General features: G+C 38.4%; 1 protein-coding gene across 2 annotated transcripts in view; it reads left to right on the top strand.

Moving 5' to 3' along the window:
- The window catches only part of glis2b (GLIS family zinc finger 2b), a 54,308-nt gene that overhangs the window by 17,389 nt on the left and 15,072 nt on the right, over nt 1-21,847 (top strand). Inside the window, exon 2 of one of the 2 annotated variants that reach the window (XM_089128796.1) lies at nt 2,085-2,344. The exons of the other annotated variant lie outside the window; for it this stretch is intronic. The gene's annotated coding sequence lies outside the window, so the exon portion shown is untranslated. The remainder of the gene's footprint in view (nt 1-2,084; nt 2,345-21,847) is intronic. 2 annotated transcript variants of the gene reach the window in all.

The following is a 21,847-nucleotide window of genomic DNA, read 5'->3' as shown; positions in this document are numbered from 1 at the left end:
ACTGGATAAGACACATGCCTTTGGTGTGACCCAGGTTCGAATCCACGGTGAGACACCAATGTGTCCCTGCGCAAGACACTTAACCCCTAGTTGCTCCAGAGGCGTGCGACCTCCGATATATATAGCAATTGTAAGTCTTTTTGGATAAAAGCATCAGCTAAATGAGTAAATGTAAATGTAATGCTAGGCGCGATTCACTGCCATTATATGGAGGAGCGCATGTGGCATATTTAAAAAATAAAATTGTCCTTTTGTAGTACACGACAGAAAGAAGGGCACAGGGCATTAGATGAACACCAGGGTGAGTAAATAGTAAAATGTAATTTTAGGGTGAACTACACCTTTAAAGTAAAGCTAACTGCAGACTAGCATATGCATTTTGTTGTCAGTGATAAATCTCATCTTGTTTACCAAATTGTGCGTTCCACTTCTCTGACATAACATTCTTGTCTATTTAGGAGATGCCTTCAAGGAGAACTCCGACGCAAAATTAACCTTTGGTCTAATGAAACATCGGTACCTAGTCGACCGTTCTCTGAGATTTGTTTTCATGATAATCGAATGTAAAGAGTTTTATCTCTAAAAACTGTTTAGCGTATATAATGCTAGTACTGGGGGCATTTAATATGTAAAAAAAAAAATCGCTAGTTTATACCACTAACAAGGCTCAAAATAGCCCCACACTAACACAGTAAAATAATGAGGATCCCTACATGCAAAACGAAGCATTGAGAACTTTGTAAGTGTACAGACCGTTTAATAAGAAGATATGCTATAAAGATTTGGGGCTATTTTGAGCCTTATTAGTGGTATAAACTAGCGATTTCTTTTTTACTTATTAAATGCCCCCATATACTAGCGTTATACGCTAAACAATTTTTAGAGATAAAACTCTTTACATTCAGACTGATCTTATGAAGTAGCGTGTGTATGACACGCCAATTCGTATTTCCATTTTTGGCGTGCTATCAACACGCATAATCGCTTTTCAGCGTGTTTATGAACGCCGTTGACTTAACGTTATTACTGTATATATAAATATATGACTTACCCCAACCTCGTCCCTAACCCTAACCGTCACTGGGGTTAATGGGATTTATGACTGTTCCCCTACCATCCTAGGAAAAAAAAGATCGCTCCCAGATGTAGATCAACATTTTGCTTCGTTTCGCGCGTACATTTGACGGCGTGTACATACACGCGGAATGATGTGGACGTTAATGGCGTAGACATACACGCATACACGCGGATAGCTCAAAATGCGTAGAGATAACATGCCACTTGACTCGAGTCACTTGAAGTCATGATGTCATGTTGTTACATTCGATTATCATGAAAACAAATCTCAGAGAACGGTCGACTAGGTACCGATGTTTTATTAGACCAAAGGTTCATTTTGTGCCGGAGTTCTCCTTTAAAGTCCCGCTGTGTTGAAAATCAAGTTTTTAATGTAGTTTATAAGTCTATATGGTGTTTTTAATATGCTTTAACACAAACCATGTGCAAATTCATAAGTCGACAACATTGCTGAGTGTTTATAAAACTGCAGTGAACCAAAGACAGTCTCAAACACACGGTTTGAAATCGCTGGTGTTTCTGATGTCACAAACTACCTTGTAACCAATCAGATCAACGAGTGATCGTCAACCAGTGGATCTCTGAGTGAGTGGAGGCGGGGTTCATTTACATATTCATAGAACCGCGTAAACTAAACGAGGAAAAGCTGTAGAGTTACTATTTTAAGGCATGAAGAATTTAAAAAACATTTAAATATGTCATTTTGGTGATAAAAGATGAGTTTTAAGGGATGAAATGATTGACTACACGGGGACTTTAAGAGTAAGTCAAGCTCCTCAACCTTTGAAGAAAAGCAAATAATATGCCAACCTCATGCTTGAATGTTAAAAACCGTCTACTTCTATCCTAAAAGCACAAATTAGCAAAGAAATACTAACCACAAGCAAACAATGAGCGCTTAATATGAGCTGTCTCGTTTCTGTCTGACTCTCACCATTCCAGCCCCCTGCTTTTCTTTTTCCTACTCTTTGGTGCTCTCTTCCCAATGCGCTTTTTATTCGTTTCAGACGGCGAGAGAAATGCAGACCGCCCTGCCCTGCTAGCACTCTCCAGGCCCTGTTATTGCACGCAGGAGTCTGCGGATTGCATCACTGTTTGTGGCTGGAGGCGGCAGGAATCAAAACGGATTGAGAGACGGGAAAGGAGGAGAGAGAGAGAAAGAGACACCGAAATGATGCCGAGTTGGGGAAAAAAACAAGTCAAGGGCTGGCCAATGCCGATTTAGACAAATTGCCTGAGATTGGTTGCGAAGCTTAATAACTTTGACGTAAAGAAACCCCATTACTCTGATAGATTTTTTTGGTTTGTTACATAAGCGGAGAGAGAGAAAGAGACTTTTCTCACAGTCGAAAACCAAAGTTTTATTCCCTTATATATAAATACACACACACACACTTTTATGGTAGCCGAGATTAATTGATTTGACGATAGATAAACTAAAACAACTTTTTAAAAAAAATAAAAATGTATTAAAACTATTTAAATAATAAAAAGATAATAGTAAAACGACAAATGCACATAACAAAATTAATAAAATCTAAATTAATAATGACAATATAAGTTATGCAGACATCATTTTTGGCCAGGCTGTCATACAAAGAAATTATGAACGCATACAAAAACAAGAAAACCAATGAAATATATAAATAACTGGTTGTGTCAATTAATGCTATATATTTATTTAAAAAAAAGTAGCTGCAGTCTGCCGTTCTTGCCAAAAAAAAAAACCCAAAAAGATAAAAATTTGTCAGATAAAATATCTATTTTGATGGTTTATGTTAACTTATAGGGTAATTATAAACAATACCCTCCAGACATCACTTTTAGCCGTATAATGGATATAAAAAAAGAATAAAAAATATAAAATGTTTGTCCCTTTGGATATTACAGCAAAGCAACTCTAGTCTGCAAGAGACACGAAGATTGAAAGAGCTGCTCTCCGAAGACAATTTATTCAGAGATAAACAGCTATGAAATATGCATTACACTAAATGTGACCGGGAGAATTCAACCTTACTAATCATTCATCATCGAGTCAAGTCACATTTATTCATAGTGCAATATTAATAATGAGCACATAGCGCTAGCAACGGCAAGGCCTCGGGTTCGATGCAGGGAAAACAAGAACTTATCAAATGTAAACGTGAACGTAAGTCACTTTAGATAAAAGCATCTGCCAAATGCATAAATGCAAATTCAGTTCAACAATAAAGCAAATCAATAATAGTGCAAATTTCATTTAAACTTAGCTTAATATCAGTCAATAGCGAATGCATGGACGATATGGTAACACTTCAGCTTGTTAAGCATAATGCATTATTCATAATATACGTTATAATTGCGAAAATTAATACTAACCAAAGTTAAAATATTTGCAGATTCCTTGTTGCATCTGAAATTGGTTGCTTGTCATGTGTTTTAATGATTTATTCCTTCTAAAGGTGTAACAATGATTGTTATATTATTATAACTGTGGTTATAATTATTCACTAGATCAAAAAATGCATTAAAATACTTTTATAATGCATTATATACAATAAATGCTTTAAGTATAGATGGATTTTATACCAAATTCAAGCCGCACTGTGATGTAAAATGCCAAAAAACTTGGATGTTTATGGACATATTCAGCAGTGATTCCATTGCCAAAAAGTGAATCATCTGTATATGCATAATCACTCATCTTATCTTCCTTTTTTGTTTCACTGATCCTATGCTGTTTGTTCAGTATTAACCTTGGCTTCCACTCCTGGCTCTGTGATTTCAGTTCAAACAGCGCTATTATCAGGTGTATGTGCTGCATTGTAAGGCAATGGCGTTGTGAGCTACAAAAATGTATTTGCATTTGCACAGCTTGCCTCTGATGAAATCTCATCTCTCTCGCCAAGGCGCATTATTCGTGTGGTCCTCTGCCACGAGCTTTATAGTCGAGGGATAAGTGCCATTTCATACGCTGGTCATAACAAATGACATAACAGTGCCATGCTAATTGAAAGTGGCGATATTTAAAGAGCTATTGTGAATTAGGATGAGATCTAAACAAAGAAAATTCGAGCAGTCGGTCATTCAGAATAAATCCTTCCAGATTCATCATGCAAGTAAACTGTGTTTTAGAAATTATAGAAATAGTTTTCCACTATTTGCGTTATTCTTAGGTGATCGTTTTTAGGGAAATCCCCTCCTTCACTAAACAAACCCACTTAAAATAAGAAGGTAATCAGAAGCGGAAACATTCGTAGAAAGCGAATCGTAACGCTCAAAATTGCGGATGTAGCAATCAAGCATTTCAGTTAAATAGACACATGCTTTTCCTTTGTTTACTCAGATTGACATATCAGTTTTTCATCAAAATGATAGCAATAAGGTCAGTGTGTGTTGATCATATAGTTTTTTAAATTTTATTAATCAAGCGATTCAATAACAGTGTGTGGATCTACTCCAATTGTTTAGTGTGATCTTAAAGAATTACAATTTTTCTCCATTTTTACTTGTATATACTCGTATGCCTATTACCTTCAAATAAAGGTAACTTTTTTTTAATAATAAATTGCAACAGATTTTTTTTTTTTTTTTAATCAATTAAACGCTTTTAAGTAGTATAGTATTTTGGCCTGTTTTTCAGTTGAAATATCCAAAGATGCTGCTGGATATAAGTCATTCTCTGAAAACAAGGGTCGATATCTAATTCTAAGTTGCTTCTTAAATAGTTATTTTTTGTAAAGGATTTTAAAAACATATTTTTTAACTAGAAAATTAGAAAAATTAAAATAGAAAATTGTTATTATTAATTATGTAAATATATACTTAATTGTGAAATAGTCCAATGCACACGCACAAACACACATATATAAGAACACTGTTTAAAGGAGTAGTCCACTTTTAAAAACATTTTTGCTGATAATTTACTCACCCCCATGTCATCCAAGATGTCCATGTTTTTCTTTCTTCAGTCGAAAAGAAATGAAGGCTTTTGATGAAAACATTCCAGGATTTTTCTCCATATAATGGACTTCAATGGGAACCAAACGGTTCAAGGTCCAAAAAGACAGTTTCAAAATGAACGAATCTTTTCCCGAGTCAACTTGTTAATTTCGTTCGTTGAATGAACTAAATGACACGAAAAAAGATTAGTTCATTTTGATAAACAGGAGAGTCACAAGCTTATAAAACGTAAACTTTGTTATTTTTTTTTAAAAATGAGTGATCGTTTCGCTAGATAAGAAACTTATTCATCATCTGGAATCGTTTAAAGCCCTTTGAACAGTTTATACTGAAAGTGTCTTTTGGACCTTGAACCGTTTGGTTCCCATTGAAGTCCATTATATGGAGAAAAATCCTGGAATGTTTTCATCAAAAACCTTAATTTCTTTTCGACTGAAGAAAAAAAGACATGGACATCTTGGATGACATGGGGGTGAGTAAACTATCAGCAAAAGTTTTTTTAAAGTGAACTACTCCTTTAAGTTAGAAGTTGTGAGAGTCTTCTCTTCGCTATTGTGACGTGAAACGGCTTCACGAACAAGAACAAATGTAGGGCGGGGCTTGATTTGATTGGATGGTTGTGATTTGCCATTGGTTGGTCTCCGCCCCCATGCTAGTCAACATCATCAAAGGAAGAGAAGAGATGAGCTGCAAGAGGGAGGGGAAGTTATTTTCATTAAAGTGCACTAAAAAAATATATATATTTTTAAATGTGCACTATTAAATCATTTGTAATAAATACTGCAAAATTCCATTAAAACAAATTGGATTTCATGGTGACTTTAAACATCAGAACTCAGCTATGAGAGATCTAATATAAAAGTTCCCTGCTGCTTGGAAGGCGCCTACGCTTCTTTTGCCAAAGCCAAATATCTAAACCCCACGTCGTCCCACAATACCTCCTGTTTCCTTAAAGCTATACATGCCCTCACAAAAATGTATGGAGCTACGCCCTAAAAACACGTCAGACGCTCCACAAACATATGGCCTAAATCCAAATACTGAGTCAAATACGTACAAAACCTCGCCTGTATATATCTTATATGCTTCATAGCAAAATGTTTACAATGAACCTCCATGTGGAGTAATCGAGTCAAGCATTATACGATATTTAAAGCTGGTTTGAAACACGAGCTTATAGGAGACAAAGTGTGACTGTTCCAGATGAGGGAAATGATAGGACGGGCGGGCAGTAATACACAACAGCATGTTGCAGAGCTGTTGTATCTTGTGACAGACACAAAAACCCCGAGCGTGACCCTTCCTCCACCCCTGAGCTCAGACCCCCGAGTCAAGTCGGGTCAGCGTGTGTTTCATAATCCCACCCTCGGCTGTGTTTACTGCGGGAACGATAAATACAGCGTCAGCTTCTCCTCACACGCCTCGAGTCCACCAGTGACGGTTAGTCTGCTGGGGAACAAACAAACAAACATCAGGATAGCAACATTAAATCAAAGCTGACTGTATTTACACCCTCTTGCAGATTCTGTTTTAATTTACTGTTATTTTTCTGTGGAATGCAAAAGGAAAATGAAAAGAGAAAGCGATGCCAGTTCATAAAAAACAAGAACTAAAAATGGCCATTCTATTCATGATTATAACTATTCATAGGGCCCTATCTTGCACCCAACGCAAAAGACTTTGTACACTGACACATGTATCATTCCTATTTTGCAGTGTTGTAGTCGAGACCACCTCACTCGAGTCCGAGTCGAGACCGAGACCAGAGAGAGTCGAGTCCGAGTCAAGACCGAGTCCATAGAGAGTCGAGTCCGAGTCGAGTCCGAGACCAGAGACAGTCGAGTCCGGGTCGAGACTGAGACCAGTGATTACCTAATTTACTTTTATTTACTTAGAGAAATCCTTTTTTTTATACTGAATTTACTTAGAGTTTAAAAAATATGATCAGTTTAGGGTAAAAAGGCCACATAGTAGGTGGTGTTAAAAGTAATTTTATTACAATTTGTCATGCGTAGTTGCGCACTAGAAAATCACCAATCACTGGCCGTGTCAATCAATTTAAAGAAATATTTTATTAACATACATTAATAATCATGAAAAATATTTTTAATTGAACTCGAGTGGACTCGGGAATAATTCCGAGTCCTAAAAAAAAAATGTTCGAGTACGAGTCAATTCCGAGTCCAAATGCACACGAGTCCATGACAAGACCAAGACCATCAAAATATGGTCTCGAGACCGAGTCCGAGTCTCGAGTCCTACAACACTGCTATTTTGCACCCGCGCAAAGTGGGCTTTTCCCTCCACAGACGCACGTCGGTAAACTAGGGAATGAACTTGCTCTCCTTGGGCGGGTTGGCGCAAAAAGGAGGCGTGTTTCTGTGCAAACATCCCCTAGTGATATAATGCAGTTCCAGAAAACAATTGACCACTGACCAGAAAAAAACTAGTCTTAGTGCTGGACGGTTTGACCAAAACTGATATCACGTTTTTTTTGTTTTTTTTGTCAGAATTACGTTTTCCGGTTTATGAAGTTTTTTTTTTCATGCATAATCTGGTGTTAAAAGCATTTTCTACTGGTTGAGAGAGGAATTACTGCAATAAATTGACTTAGGATGGTCTATTTTATTGTCATTAGTTAATATTGTAGAATAGAATAGCGCCCAGTATAACCTAAAATTATTTCTTAACGTTCTAATAAATTTCTTATAACCAAGCAAGAATGTTAATACCAGTGTTGTAGTACTCGAGACTCGGACTCGGTCTCGAGACCATATTTTACTGGTCTTGGTCTTGTCATGGACTCGTGTCCATTTGGACTCGGAATTGACTCGTACTCGAACATTTTTTCTTTTTAGGACTCGGGAATAATTATTCCCGAGTCCACTCGAGTTCAATTCAAAATATTTTTCATGATTATTAATGTATGTTAATAAAGTATTTCTTTAAATTGATTGACACGCCCAGTGATTGGTGATTTTCTAGTGCGCAACTGCGCATGACAAATTGTAATAAAATTACTTTTAACACCACCTACTATGTCGCCTTTTTACCCCAAACTGATCATATTTTTTAAACTCTAAGTAAATTCAGTAAAAAAAAAAAAAGGATTTCTCTAAGTAAATAAAAGTAAATTAGGTAATCAACCCTCACTGGTCTCGGTCTCGACTCGGACTCGACCGTCTCTGGTCTCGGACTCGACTCGGACTCGACTCTCTATGGACTCGGTCTCGACTCGGACTCGACCGTCTCTGGTCTCGGACTCGACTCGGACTCGACTCTCTATGGACTCGGTGTCGACTCGGACTCGACCGTCTCTGGTCTCGGACTCGACTCGGACTCGACTCTCTATGGACTCGGTGTCGACTCGGACTCGAGTGAGGTGGTCTCGACTACAACACTGGTTAATACAACGTCTAAAAAAACGGACGTTTTTAAAAAATGGACGTTTTGAATGTTCCTAGAACATTCAGAAATAATGTTTTTATAACTTAGGCCCCGTCCACACTACTGCGTTTTCATTTAAAAACGGAGACCTTTTGCTACGTTTGCACCTCCCGTCCACACTAAAACAGGAAAAACGAAGACCTAAAACGGAGAACTTTAGAAACGCTGCAGCTCCGTTTTGCGTTTTGAATCTCCGGAGGGCGTTTTAGTGTGGACGGTACAAAACGGAGGAGTTTATAAACGATGACGCAGAGGCTCCCGCTCAGCTCTATGATTGGGTGTTATCAGTCATGACGTGTCCTTCCCTGATTCGTCATTCACTGTTTACATCGGCACGCGCATGCCCAGTGTTGGTGAGTGGTCACGTGATCCGCGTTTTCAGTCGTTTTAATGTGGACGGAGATCATTTCTAATACGCAGATAAAACGCTGGTGTGGACGGAGATCGTTTTCGTTTTAATTCTCCGTTTTTAAACGAAAACGCAGTAGTGTGGACGGGGCCTTAATGGGAACGTTATGAAAACGTTCTTATAACCTACAATTGTTAGCTGGGGAAGAGGAGAGATTTGCGATTGCACTGAATACATTTTAAATGTAGTTAAAAAGTCTTTAAGTCTGAGTTTTAAGTTTTAAGTCTGAGCGAGCCCAGAGAAAATAGACCTAGTATTCTTACAAGAGCAGCGTGTATCTGAGAGCGCACGCGATATTCCACACGCAAGCAGAGATTTGCACTCGCGCATTATTTTAATGTACTTTCGCGCTACAATAGTGCGCTCTCGGCATGTGACAGGAAAATAACGCCATAGTTCTGCAGCATCCGCCGCCCCTGTAACGTAACACCAGAGCACAGCTGTTTGATTTACCCTCGCATCACCGTCACTGCTTAGAATTGCAACATTGTAAAGGGTCCGTCTGAAACAGTGTCGGCGGCGCAGCGTAACGTTATAAGAACGTTTTCATAACGTTCCCATTAAGTTATAAAAACGTTATTTCTGAATGTTCCGCCCAGCACTACCTAGTCTATACATGTATATAAAGACATCTGACAAATTAGTTTGTCCGTTAAGAATCAGAAAAAAAAAACTCCCATCCCCATACAACATCACTTCTGTCTTTCACTGCCCTGACAGGAACATCGGTCTCCTCGGATTTGAACGCCTGGTAAATTCGCCATAATAAAAGCAATCCGCCATGCAACATGCGCATCTGCTCTTAAAGGATATGTTGGATGACGCTCTGATTGGTTTATTTCACGTAACGCCCAAACCAAACCTATGAATAATGAGGCTTCTTCAGACCAACCCCTTTTAAACTTGCGTCGGGCGCAAGAGTCATTTATCCCGCCGGGAAAATAGCAACAGCGCCCAAGACCCACCCACAAAGTTACTTGATACTTGCGTTTCAGATCCTTAAAATACCCTTAAAATCTTGCTCCGCCTCTAAAACTTTCTGGATGATGTCACAAATCCCTTATTTTTAGCCCCTCCCCTATGAACATCTGACTTGTTTAACCACCTGTCTGGCATGCCTCGCCCCACTTTTCCACAAGCCAATCAATTCCTGAAGAATAAATAAAAGCTCCGCCTTACATTTTGTCTCATTTACATATGTTGACTGGGAAATATGGCCACATTTTTAAGTATGGATTACAAGCAGCAAGTCATCATGATGACTTGAAAGTCAGCATGAAATGAATATCGGCCCTCTATTTCATAAATTCATGTTTTGGATCTTATTATGAACAGTTCAAATGTTTCGTTGTTAATTTTTGGCCTGGTAATATTTAATCAAAATTCCATCTGTTTTCAGTGAGTGATGATAGACACAGAAGCTCAGAGAATTGTTATGATGTTAAATCAATTCGCTTTATAAATCTTCATTGTCTGTCGACACCATAACAACATTAGGAGATCATTTGGTTGGCGTAAGCGATGTTTAATTGCTTCTTTTTTGGTCCTTTTGGGTCTTTCCCAGGTCGTGCTCCCTTCCTACACGCACTTCTCTCTGTTTTTCCCTCCCTCCTTCCCAACCCTCTGCAAGGAATTCCTTAATGTCTGAGATTTCTGGCCGTGAGCCATCAATAGGCTGGCAAGAAGCTTCCTGTTGCAGTCCTTCACCTTGCCTGCTTCTTTCTGTTTCAAAACCTAGTGAGCTCCCTAACTAGACAGCTTTTTAAAGTCCCCCGTGAAATCAAAATTGACCATACCTTTGATTGACCTTTGTTTGCCTAAATTGATCATTTTCTAGTGAACAATTCATACATGCAAGTCAATTCAATTTTGAAAATGCCCCTCCCCTCTGCATTGGAGGACCTTGCCCGATGACGTAGGCTTTACGGTTTGGGTGTCTCCTTAACATCCATAACCACGCCCCTCCAACTGACAGCTGCTGTGTGTTTGCGAACGCGGAGCGAGCATTGATTGACAGCGTATGTAAACTTGCATCATCCTCAATTTCAGAATGAAACACCCATTTTTCTAGATCCAATCAGGTGCTAGTCAGGTGCCGACTATTTTGCCTCATTTAGTATTCCGTTTCTCTCGGAAATACGTCACAACACTGGAGAAAAGTCGTTTGCAACTTCCGGTTCACGGGGACTTTAAGGCATCATATGCTTGCTCCCAATGGGAAAGCTGTTCCAAAATATAAGCAACTATTATGCTGTCTTAAAGCAGCACTATGTAACATTTTCAACCTTTATAATATTTTTCCAAAACCCTTGAGATGGTACATCGACTTACAATAGGTTGAATGACAGGTTTGCCATAGCCTGACAGTGTATCGCTTTTACTGGCACTCTGTAACTTTGGGGAGCGGGTAGGAACCCCAGCACAAAAAGAACTACAAAATTCGACTGCTTTACGGCATACATCACTTCCTCCAAATCCTCCAAAAGGCTGGACAAGGATCAAATGAATATTGGTCCAGTGTTAGTTCGCTGGCGGCACTCATCCATAGGGTATGCCAAAATGATCCGGAAGAACCGGAAGACAATACAATGCTGAATAAAGTCGTAGTTTTCGTTATTTTTGGACCAAAATGTATTTTCGATGCTTCAAAACATTCTAACTAACCCACTGATGTCACATGGACTACTTTGATGATGTCTTTATTCCCTTTCTGGACAAGGACAGTATACCATACATACACGTTCGACGGAGGGACACAAAACTCTCGGACTAAATCTAAAATATCTTAAACTGCGTTCCGAAGATGAACGAAGGTCTTGCGGGCTTGGGACAACATTAATGACATAATTTTCATTTTTGGGTGAACTAACCCTTTAAGATGACTCATTTTGAGCTAATTTTAGGGCAGCATTGCATTCATTTTTGGCAATCTCAGAATGCGTTACAACAAACTCTATATATAAACTAAATACACTTAGTTTCAATACTGAATCCAATAATTGTACACAATATTTAAACTTCTAAATGATTATCAGGGTATTGTGTTACAAATATGCTAGTGGAAAACTCACAAGCTTCATACTAGGACTGCTATTTTATGTGGCTGTGAAGCTGCTTACAACTGTAAAGTTGTCACGATCTTTCAGTGTCTCGCACGATCTCAAGATCGCCACATTCAGTGGCTCCCATTTATCCTGCGAACAACACCTAATGCAGGGTAAATAGTACATTACTACAATCTGACTAACATTACCCAGTACTTGAGCAGCTGCTACAAGAAAGCAAGTTTAATTTGCTAAAGTGGTTTTGTCAGTCGTAGCTATAGCCACCAGGCTAGTTTTATCAACACAAACTTGTCAGCTGGTCAGACTGAGAGACTAGTTAAGACAGCTGAACAACAGACTAGCCATGTCGAGTTAGCAGAAAACCCCATTAGCTTGATTAAAACTGGTCTTGTTTTATTTCTTTTAGAGTAGGCTACTGTTGGTTAGCTTAGCAACATGCTAACAATAATCTACAGAGGGCTGAAGGGATGATGTATCTTTACAGGCTAAAACTTGGAAACGAGTTAGCATTTTAGCATGTATGGTTCCAATCAGTTAATTAGTTTTTGGGTAAACGCCTGAAATAAGGTCAGTGGTGAACACAAGCTCAAGATATTTTCACGTTTTATTTCTATGACATAAAATACAATAGTAAACTGGCTAACTGTGACTACAGAGGTTGTCGAGGACATTAAACGTTATCTGTTGAACGGGGAAACTCTTTGCCTTCATTGTGCTTTTGCAAACTATTCTAACTCAAACTTTTTTAAATGTTTTTAAATAAAGATTGAAAGAGTTGTCGGAAGCATGGATGTTGACAAGTCATAATCCTATGCATGTAGTTAATAGACAGCAAGCTCACTAGGTTTAGGAACAGAGTATTGCGCTGTGCTGCATCTTTTATCTCTCCTCTTCTCCTCCTTTTTTCCCTTACTCTCACTTTTTTTCAAAGTCGGCCCACTTTCTCTGCCTGGCAGCCTTCCCCGCTGACGCTCGCCTCAGATCCTTCCAGGATTTATGTGGCTCTCTCCTCACCATTTTTCCTTCCTTCATCCATTCTCGGTTTCTCCCTCCCTCCCCGTTTTGGGTAATTACATAACGTTGTGTACGTTTCTCAAAAGCATTTTTTTATTTTACAGGAAGACACTTGAAACAGGACACACAGCGCTTCACTGGCGGGAGCTCCTTTGAGGAAAACAGATCGATTGGCGCGTTTTGTAAAAATAAGGAGGTGGGGAGAGAAAAGGGGCCATCCGTAAGGAGAAGAACACTTTCAGGGTGGGAGAGAGATGATGGGAAAACAGCAGGGGTGGGAGAAGAAAATCTAAGGAGGGAGATGGAGAGAGAGAGAGAGAGCGAGAGAGGGGCCCTGTGGAGGCGGAGTGGAAACTGAGGTTTTCCTGTCTGAGAAGGCGGCTGGCTGAAGGTGGAGGGGCGGCAGGAAAAAATCTCTCAGCCTCGGGACTCTGTCTTGTGTGTGAGGAGGAGGGGTGGACCGACGCATACTATGGTTTGGGTGTGTGTGCGTCAGGAGAGGTGGGGTCAGTCTGCCTCAGGGAAGGTCAGGAATGGAGAGAGACAAATATGGTTAAAGCGATACAAGTAAAGGTTCCTCAAGGGGAACTTCTCCCGCAGCGAACACCTTTTTAGCTGTGTAAGGTTGTTCAATGGCTCTTTTTGTTTCATTATAGGTTCTTCAGATTAGTGTGTTGGAAAACGGGTTTCAAAGTGTATGTTTTTTAAAAAACGGTACAGCTACGTCTCCTTGAAAACTACAAAAAGGCAAATATGTGAGAAAGTTGGCGCAAAAAGTTGTTATGCGCATGCGTATTACGTGTTTAGTCTATGGGCGCAGTGTTTCTTTACAAAGTGACATCGCCATCTACTGGCCTGGCATGATAATACAGCGTTTTTAGTCGTTCTCGCGGACCTGTATAATCGGGGATCGGTTTGTAGTGTGAATGTACCCTCAGAGTATAGACATTTATTGTTAAATAATTCATTATATGTATCATAACTAGTGCTGGGCAACTATTAATCGAATCCAAAATAAAAGTCTGTTTTTCCATAATATATGCATTATAAATAGACACATGCATGTACATATTTAAAAAAAATATATATATATATAGTACAAATTTTTCTTAAAAATATTCATGCATGTGTATGTATATATACAAAATAATCATCCACAAATTTTATTTTGGATTTGATTAATCATTGCCTAGCCCTAATCATAACCTTAAAATCTGCACAGAAAAAGGCAACTTTAAAAATGGCTCACAGATTTGGAGTGATCCATCAACCCACAAATATCTTTTGCTGCATCTTCAGGGGTTTGTTGTAGCCCCGTTAGTGGCCACATTATACCCTCAAGCCAGACCATCTAGCAGGTCTAGACACAACCCTTCAGGTGCGGGACATCTTTGAAAAAAAAAGAAAGAAAAAAACTATTTTTTTTAGCAGTGGTGTTGAATTTCAGCAGGTTTCATCACCTGCAGGTGGTCTCTCATGAACACTCATGGGGAACTCATGATTGCGGACGCATACAGATGACTAAAAAACACGACCAGCTGACCGCCTGCGTTTAGCAACCAACATTTCAACCAGCTGGCCACATGCTCATTAACTCCAGCCAAAATGCAGCGGTACTAACGCCAATGCAGACATGGAATTAGTGTGTGGATAGCCTTATGAATACAGATCAAATCCAGACACTTCCCCACCAAATTACACGCATAATGATTCAGTTGCTGGGAATTTCAGAGCGGTTTCTAAATGCCTTTCAAACAAGTTTATCCTATTCTGTATGCCTTATTAATTTGATATATGGTGTCCTAAAGGAGTGACCCTAGCCTTAACTCTTGGGTCACAAACATGTGAGAATTGAAGATGCAATGCATTAAAACCAATGTTATCTTTATGCACTACATGAGAGAGGGTGAGCCGGGGTCCTTGGCCACCTGCAAGGCCGTTTTTGTTGTGTATTGTTTGACAGTGATGAGAGAATGTGGCTCTAACAAGTTTTTACATGTTTTTGAACATGTCATTCAAGGTTTTTGGATGTGTGGTTGTGAGCCGATGTCTGATTTGTGTGTGTTTGTCGAGGTAAAAGAGCTCTCCTGCGGACGACCTCCCAGGGCCAGAGCGCTGGGGATATAGAATTACACCCACAGTTCAGTACAAAGGAACTGGTGCTCAAAAACACATGCGTCTCACACTCACACACCCAACAGCTGGCTCTTAAAACACAATCGCGCACCAGCCGCCATTCACCAATGAGTACAGCTATCAGCCAGGCGCAAGGCCTCCTGGGAAGTTCACACTTATGAGATCTGAATTGCAATTACAACCTAATGAGCAATTTGGTGGAAACAAAATGAACTTGCTTGGCAATTTTGTTTTGAATCAAAAAGATTCTTAGCACTAATGCAACAAAACGAAGAGCAAAGGATGGTGCTTTATTATTCAATGCGTTTTGCCACAGAGAATGATGGGAAATGCAGTTTGGTCACGTAGGCTTATAACCTCATCGTAGATCGGGATGGATTTTTCTATTCTGCTCGCTTTCGCCAAAAATATGTTAGATTTGATCCCCCTTCCAACCGAAACTTTTACGTTTTGCACCATTCCCGGCCACAAAAGCCACAGAAAGAGGTCTACGCTGATTTTTCAGTCCCAGTCCGGTTCAGATTCGGTCTCGTTCCAGTGTCTATAGGCATTTTTTTCCAATTTCCACACACACAATTCTTTAGATTTCTAAAGAGAGCTAAGATGCTTAGACTTTTGCGTGCTGTTATTATCAGATTTTGTCATATTTTGTCAAATATTGTCATATTTTTCGGGAACCCACCAGTCATTATTTCTCCCACATATTAGTATCTTCCCTCCCACATCCAAAATTGTTCCGTGCCGCAGTCTGTTGCGTTGATGCAGACTTCTACCTCTTCGCTAAATAAAAAAAAAAACTTTACAAGCTAAATCAGTCATTTTTAAGTACTATTTATATACGGTCACAGTATTTATTAATATTTTGAATTAGCTTTTATTTTTACATTTTGTTTTCATTTTTATATTAAGTAATTTTTTTATATGTGCTTTGGCATTTTTATTACTTTTTTAATATTTCACTTTAATTTATATTTAATTTTAAGTTTTAGTACTTTTAGTACTTTAAGTTTTAGTTTAGTAAATTTTAGTACTTCAACTTAAACCTATTTATTTCAGTTTGTTGCAATGGAAACATTTCAAGTTTTTCCTTCTAATACTTGTAATTTTTATTCTTTATACATATATTTTCTATTATATATATATATATATATACTGTATATATATATATATATCATATATATATATATATGCTCAGTTACTGGGATTTTCATGCACAACCATTTCTAGGGTTTACAAAGAATGGTGTGAAAAGGGAAAAACATCCAGTATGCGGCAGTCCTGTGGGCGAAAATGCCTTGTTGATGCTAGAGGTCAGAGGAGAATGGGCCGACTGATTCAAGCCGATAGAAGAGCAACTTTGACTGAAATAACCACTCGTTACAACCGAGGTATGCAGCAAAGCATTTGTGAAGCCACAACACGCACAACCTTGAGGCGGATGGGCTACAGCAGCAGAAAACCCCAGCGGGTACCACTCATCTCCACTACAAATAGGAAAAAGAGGCAATTGTCCAAAATTGGACAGTTGAAGACTGGAAAAATGTTGCCTGGTCTGATGAGTCTCGATTTCTGTTGAGACATTCAGATGGTAGAGTCAGAATTTGGCGTAAACAGAATGAGAACATGGATCCATCATGCCTTGTTACCACTGTGCAGCTGGTGGTGGTGGTGTAATGGTGTGGGGGATGTTTTCTTGGCACACTTTAGGCCCCTTAGTGCCAATTGGGCCTCGTTTAAATGCCACGGCCTACCTGAGCATTGTTTCTGACCATGTCCATCCCTTTATGGCTACCATGTCCCCATCCTCTGATGGCTACTTCCAGCAGGATAATGCACCATGTCACAAAGCTGGAATCATTTCAAATTGGTTTCTTGAACATGACAATGAGTTGACTGTACTAAAATGGCCCCCACAGTCACCAGATCTCAACCCAATAGAGCATCTTTGGGATGTGGTGGAACGGGAGCTTCGTGCCCTGGATGTGCATCCCACAAATCTCCATCAACTGCAAGATGCTATCCTATCAATATGGGCCAACATTTCTAAAGAATGCTTTCAGCACCTTGTTGAATCAATGCCACGTAGAATTAAGGCGAAAGGGGGTCAAACACAGTATTAGTATGGTGTTCCTAATAATCCTTTAGGTGAGTGTGTATATATACATATATATATATTTTTCAATTAATATTAAATTTATATTTAAGTCTTACTAGTTGCCAAGCCAACATTTCTAATTTTAAACTTTTAAATTTAAGTTTTTGTTTTACGTTTGATATTTATATTTTATTCCAGCTTTATCACAAGTTTTTTTTTTTAGTGAGCTGATCTCTATATTCACAAATACAACTTCTGACACAAAACTTCCCACTGGTAATGTGGTTGTAGTGTGCTTAAGTCACAAAAATGTCCATTCGACCTGACCCGAAAGCAGAAAAAGATCCCACTGAGCGCGCCATGACCTGTGGTGGGCTGAAATATTGGGTTAATTAGAGGTTTGACCTCAGAGAGCCGGTGAAACCCATACCCTCCCGTTGACCCTGCCTTATCCTGACCCCATCCGTTGCCCACATCACCCCTACCCAGGAAATGGCAGATTTTGTGACTTCTGTAGGGGGGCGAAAGGGTCTGGTCGCGAGGCCCGTGGCCACCGGGGTCACAGCGGAGGCACAAACATTTCATTCAGCGCCACACCATGTGGAACCCAGTGTCCCGCTCCAAACGCTCTCCTTCAGTGTTTACTCTGCAGGGGAGAGGAACGAGGGGGTGGCAGGACACAGACAATGCTGCCTTTTAAAGCCCTGCCAAGCCCACGGTGGGGTGGGGAAGTCTGCATGGGGCAGAGCAACACCTTCTCCCAAAACTTCACATTCAAGCGCTACCGCTTGGCTCCGTCTCACCACTGAACATCCTCGGCCAAAGTTAACCCGTCCGTCTCCCTGCGACTCTCGAGTTAGTTCGGAGGTTTTCTGAGGTGAACAAAGAAATGCAGTGTTTATGTATGATGTAGACATAACAAAACCTGCAATGTATTAAGCTTGAAAGTTATAGCGTAGCATCTAAGGCTAATATTTACCTTCTCCAGTCAGCACATATGCACTGCAAGAGAGAAACTGAGAAACAAAGCCAAGGCGACATGATGCTTCAATAACTATTTGTTATGCCAATTTAAATGAGATAATTCTTTAACTGCTAGACGTCTTGTTCAGTCAATACATTCTCATCAAGGCAAATACAGCCTCTGTGATCATTATTTACTTGGATGTAGTTTTATATGACACTTAAAGTGAGCTCTGCAACAAGAGAAATGCATTGAAATGGTCAGGAGTGACAGCAAAGACATTTATGTTACAAAAGATTGCTGATCTTTCAACACTGTTTGGAAAAATGTTTCTTGAGCATAAAATCATCATATTATGAATTCTGAAGGATCATGTGATGCTGAAAATCCAGCTTTGATCACAGGAATAAATGACATTTTACAATATATTCACATAGAAAACAGTTAGACAGTTATTAGATCAGAGTTACTGTTATATGCCACTGTTTTTTGTTTGATTTATTACTGTATTTTTGATCAGATAAATGCGTGAGCATAAGAGACATCTTTCAAAACCATTTAAAAATGTACAGACAAACTTCAACACATGCCTCAAACAGCAAAAAAAACTAGTTCTTAACAAATACTGTATATTTGTCCTATTTTTCGGATAAAATAATTTTATTATTCTCTTCACTTGCTATAAAACAAGTATAAAAGGGAAAAAAATCTGCTAGTAAAAGTACATTTTTAATATTTTTACGAAAGTGTTCAAACAATAAAGTACGCTTACACTTCCTTTTGATTGACATAGTTACATCGTACTTAATCAAATAAGTACTGAGTAATATTAATAAACTGTGTACTTACTATAGAGTTAGGGTTAGGTTTAGGGTCAATTACTTGTAATTATGCATAATGTACTGTTATTACGGTAGTAAGTACACTGTCAGATCACCTTTTCTATTTGTTCATCTGGCTGTTATAATTCATGTGTAACAGCCAAACAACATCTAAAGTTAATGATTTAAGGGTCAAGAGCCCAACTAAAACACACACTGATCACCATAATGGTGACTTAAACTTAAGTTTTTCTCCTTCAGTTTGTTATCATCAGGTGTCTTCAAGGATGGCAATAAAAAAAGACTTCTTAATTCATCTTTGACGTCAGTTTGTTACTCCGATATTTTTGTTTAGAAAAATGTGTATCTCACATTTTAAATAGTTAACTTTTAAGTAATTCATTTGGTTAATTGTTACTCGAAATTTATTCAATAATATTGATTGTAATCTGTTGCCTCAATTATTGATTAGATTTAACATATTCAGTTGTATTCATTTTTACAGTGTAATATCAATAAACTAAATCTACTTACTATAGTTAGGATTAGGTTTAGGCTCAGTTATTTGTAATTATGCATAATTTACTGTTATTATAATACTATAGTAAGTACATATAGTAACATATAACTACCAAAAAAAAGAGTCTTATTGTACACTGAAAAAAATAATATGCTTTATCTAATCAATAAAATTGTGGCAACATATTACAAGCAATATTATTAATTAAATTGTACAAATTAGAATTAATTAGAAAATTAATTTGATTAATTATTACTCAATTCTAATTTGTTCAATTTAATAAATAATATTGCTTGTAATCTGTTGCCACAATTTTATTGATTAGATAAAGCATATTCATTTTTACTGTGTAATTACTTTTTTTTTGCAGTTGAAGAATACTGTAAATGCATAAACAAACATGTAATGAATGTAAATGTGATTTAAAACATGTAACAAGTACTGTTAGTCTAACATGTTTTTATGCAGGTAAAGGTGTCTCAAAAAACCAAATATCCCAGATAAAATGCTTTTATCACCCCTTCTTATTCAAAAGATTGCATTTGTGTAGCGAACCAGTTGGTCTTTAACCCCACCTGGGATGTGGCTGATCCAGGCATAAAGAACTTGTGTTTTTAGGTGTTTATGAAGCTGTATGACAGGCGTGCACATAAATCTGCACTATAAATCTGTAGCCTGTGAAAAAACTACACGACCCCGACCTGTCCCATTCCTCAGAGCCATTTATCACCTGGTACCTTTCAGCAGAAAAACCAAACCACTTCCCCCTCCTCATCAAGAATCTTCCCTTAAACAGTTGGATCATTGCAGAGCAGTCTCGGAAACGTGAGGGGGGTCGGACGGGGACGGTTCGGGGGGATAATTAAAATAAGGAAGAGATGATTTATTGCAGATGGCCTTAGGCATGGACTAGTAATGGTTCACACATGGAGTCGGATCCAGTGTGAGGAGCTCTTTTGTTTTGGGAATGGTGTGGGAGCTCAGGAATCATGGAGGATGCTACTGTAGGACATTAGTTTTCATTGTGAATGTTATCTCTGTATGATTGAAGAATGGCAATGTCAGAATATACTCATTTAGCAACAGGTTTGAAGATAAAGCTTGGGTACGACATGCACAGTATGTAGGCTGTAATCACCTAGTTATACTGTACATAATTACATGAGTTAACTACTTCAGTTAATAGGAGCTAACAATGACAAATATTTTTAAAGCATGCATTAAAGGATTAGTTCACTTTTGAAAAAACTTTTGCTGATAATTTACTCACCCCCATGTCATCCAAGATGTCCATGTCTTTCTTTCCTCAGTCGAAAAGAAATTAAGGTTTTTGATGAAAACATTCCAGGATTTTTCTCCTTATAATGCACTTCAATGGGAACCAGGTCCAACCGAGGTCCAAACGACAGTTAATAACAGTTTCAGATGCAGCTTCAAATGTCTTTAAACGACACCAAACGATGAATAAGGGTCTTATCATGCGAAACGATCGGTCATTTCTTATTCCAAAAATGTAACTTTTCTAAGGACAAATGCTAGCCTTTCTCCATTCTGTGAGGCGCGTTTGCAACGTCACGTAATACGTAATTACGTTCAAAAGGTCACGGGCGACGTAGCCAGAAGGACAGAGTCAGAGTGTTTACAAGTTGAACGCATAGGTTGACCGTGCAAACTAACTCAAACGCCGTTTACAAAAAAGGAATTAAAAGGTAAAACAACGATGTCGGACGATTTTGATTCTATACTTCTGGCTACGTCACCCGTGACCTTTTGAACGTAATTACGTATTACGTGACGTTACAAACGCGCCTCGCAGAATAGAGCAAGGCTAGCATTTGTCCTTAGAAAAGTTACATTTTTGGAATAAGTTTTGAAATAACCGATCGTTTCGCATGATAAGACCCTTATTCATCGTCTGGTGTCGTTTAAAGACATTTGAAGCTGCATCTGAAATTGTTATTAACTGTCTTTTGGACCTTGGACCGTTTGGTTCCCATTGAAGTCCATTATATGGAGAAAAATCCTGGAATGTTTTCATCAAAAACCTTAATTTCTTTTCGACTGAGGAAAGAAAGACCTGGACATCTTGGATGACATGGGGGTGAGTAATTTATCAGTAAAAGTTTTTTCAAAAGTAAACTAATCCTTTAATCTCAATAGTTCCAACATTTGTGCTACTCATACATTATTCAAATTAAAAGTCTGTTAATCTGTTAATGTGATTTATAATATACCTGAGCTGACAAGAACGGACAATGAACAGCTTTAACAAAAATGAATAGATACTGAAAAATGTTTTGTTTATTAAATGTATTGCTCATTGTTAAGTTATGCATCAAATAAGTGTTACCATAATT

This window comes from Pimephales promelas, chromosome 3 (assembly GCF_988280905.1).
Source record: "Pimephales promelas chromosome 3, fPimPro1.hap1.1, whole genome shotgun sequence".
Lineage (NCBI taxonomy): Eukaryota > Metazoa > Chordata > Actinopteri > Cypriniformes > Leuciscidae > Pimephales > Pimephales promelas.
The sequence above is the reverse complement of the archived record's forward strand: the minus strand, read 5'-3'. Positions and strand labels throughout refer to the sequence as shown.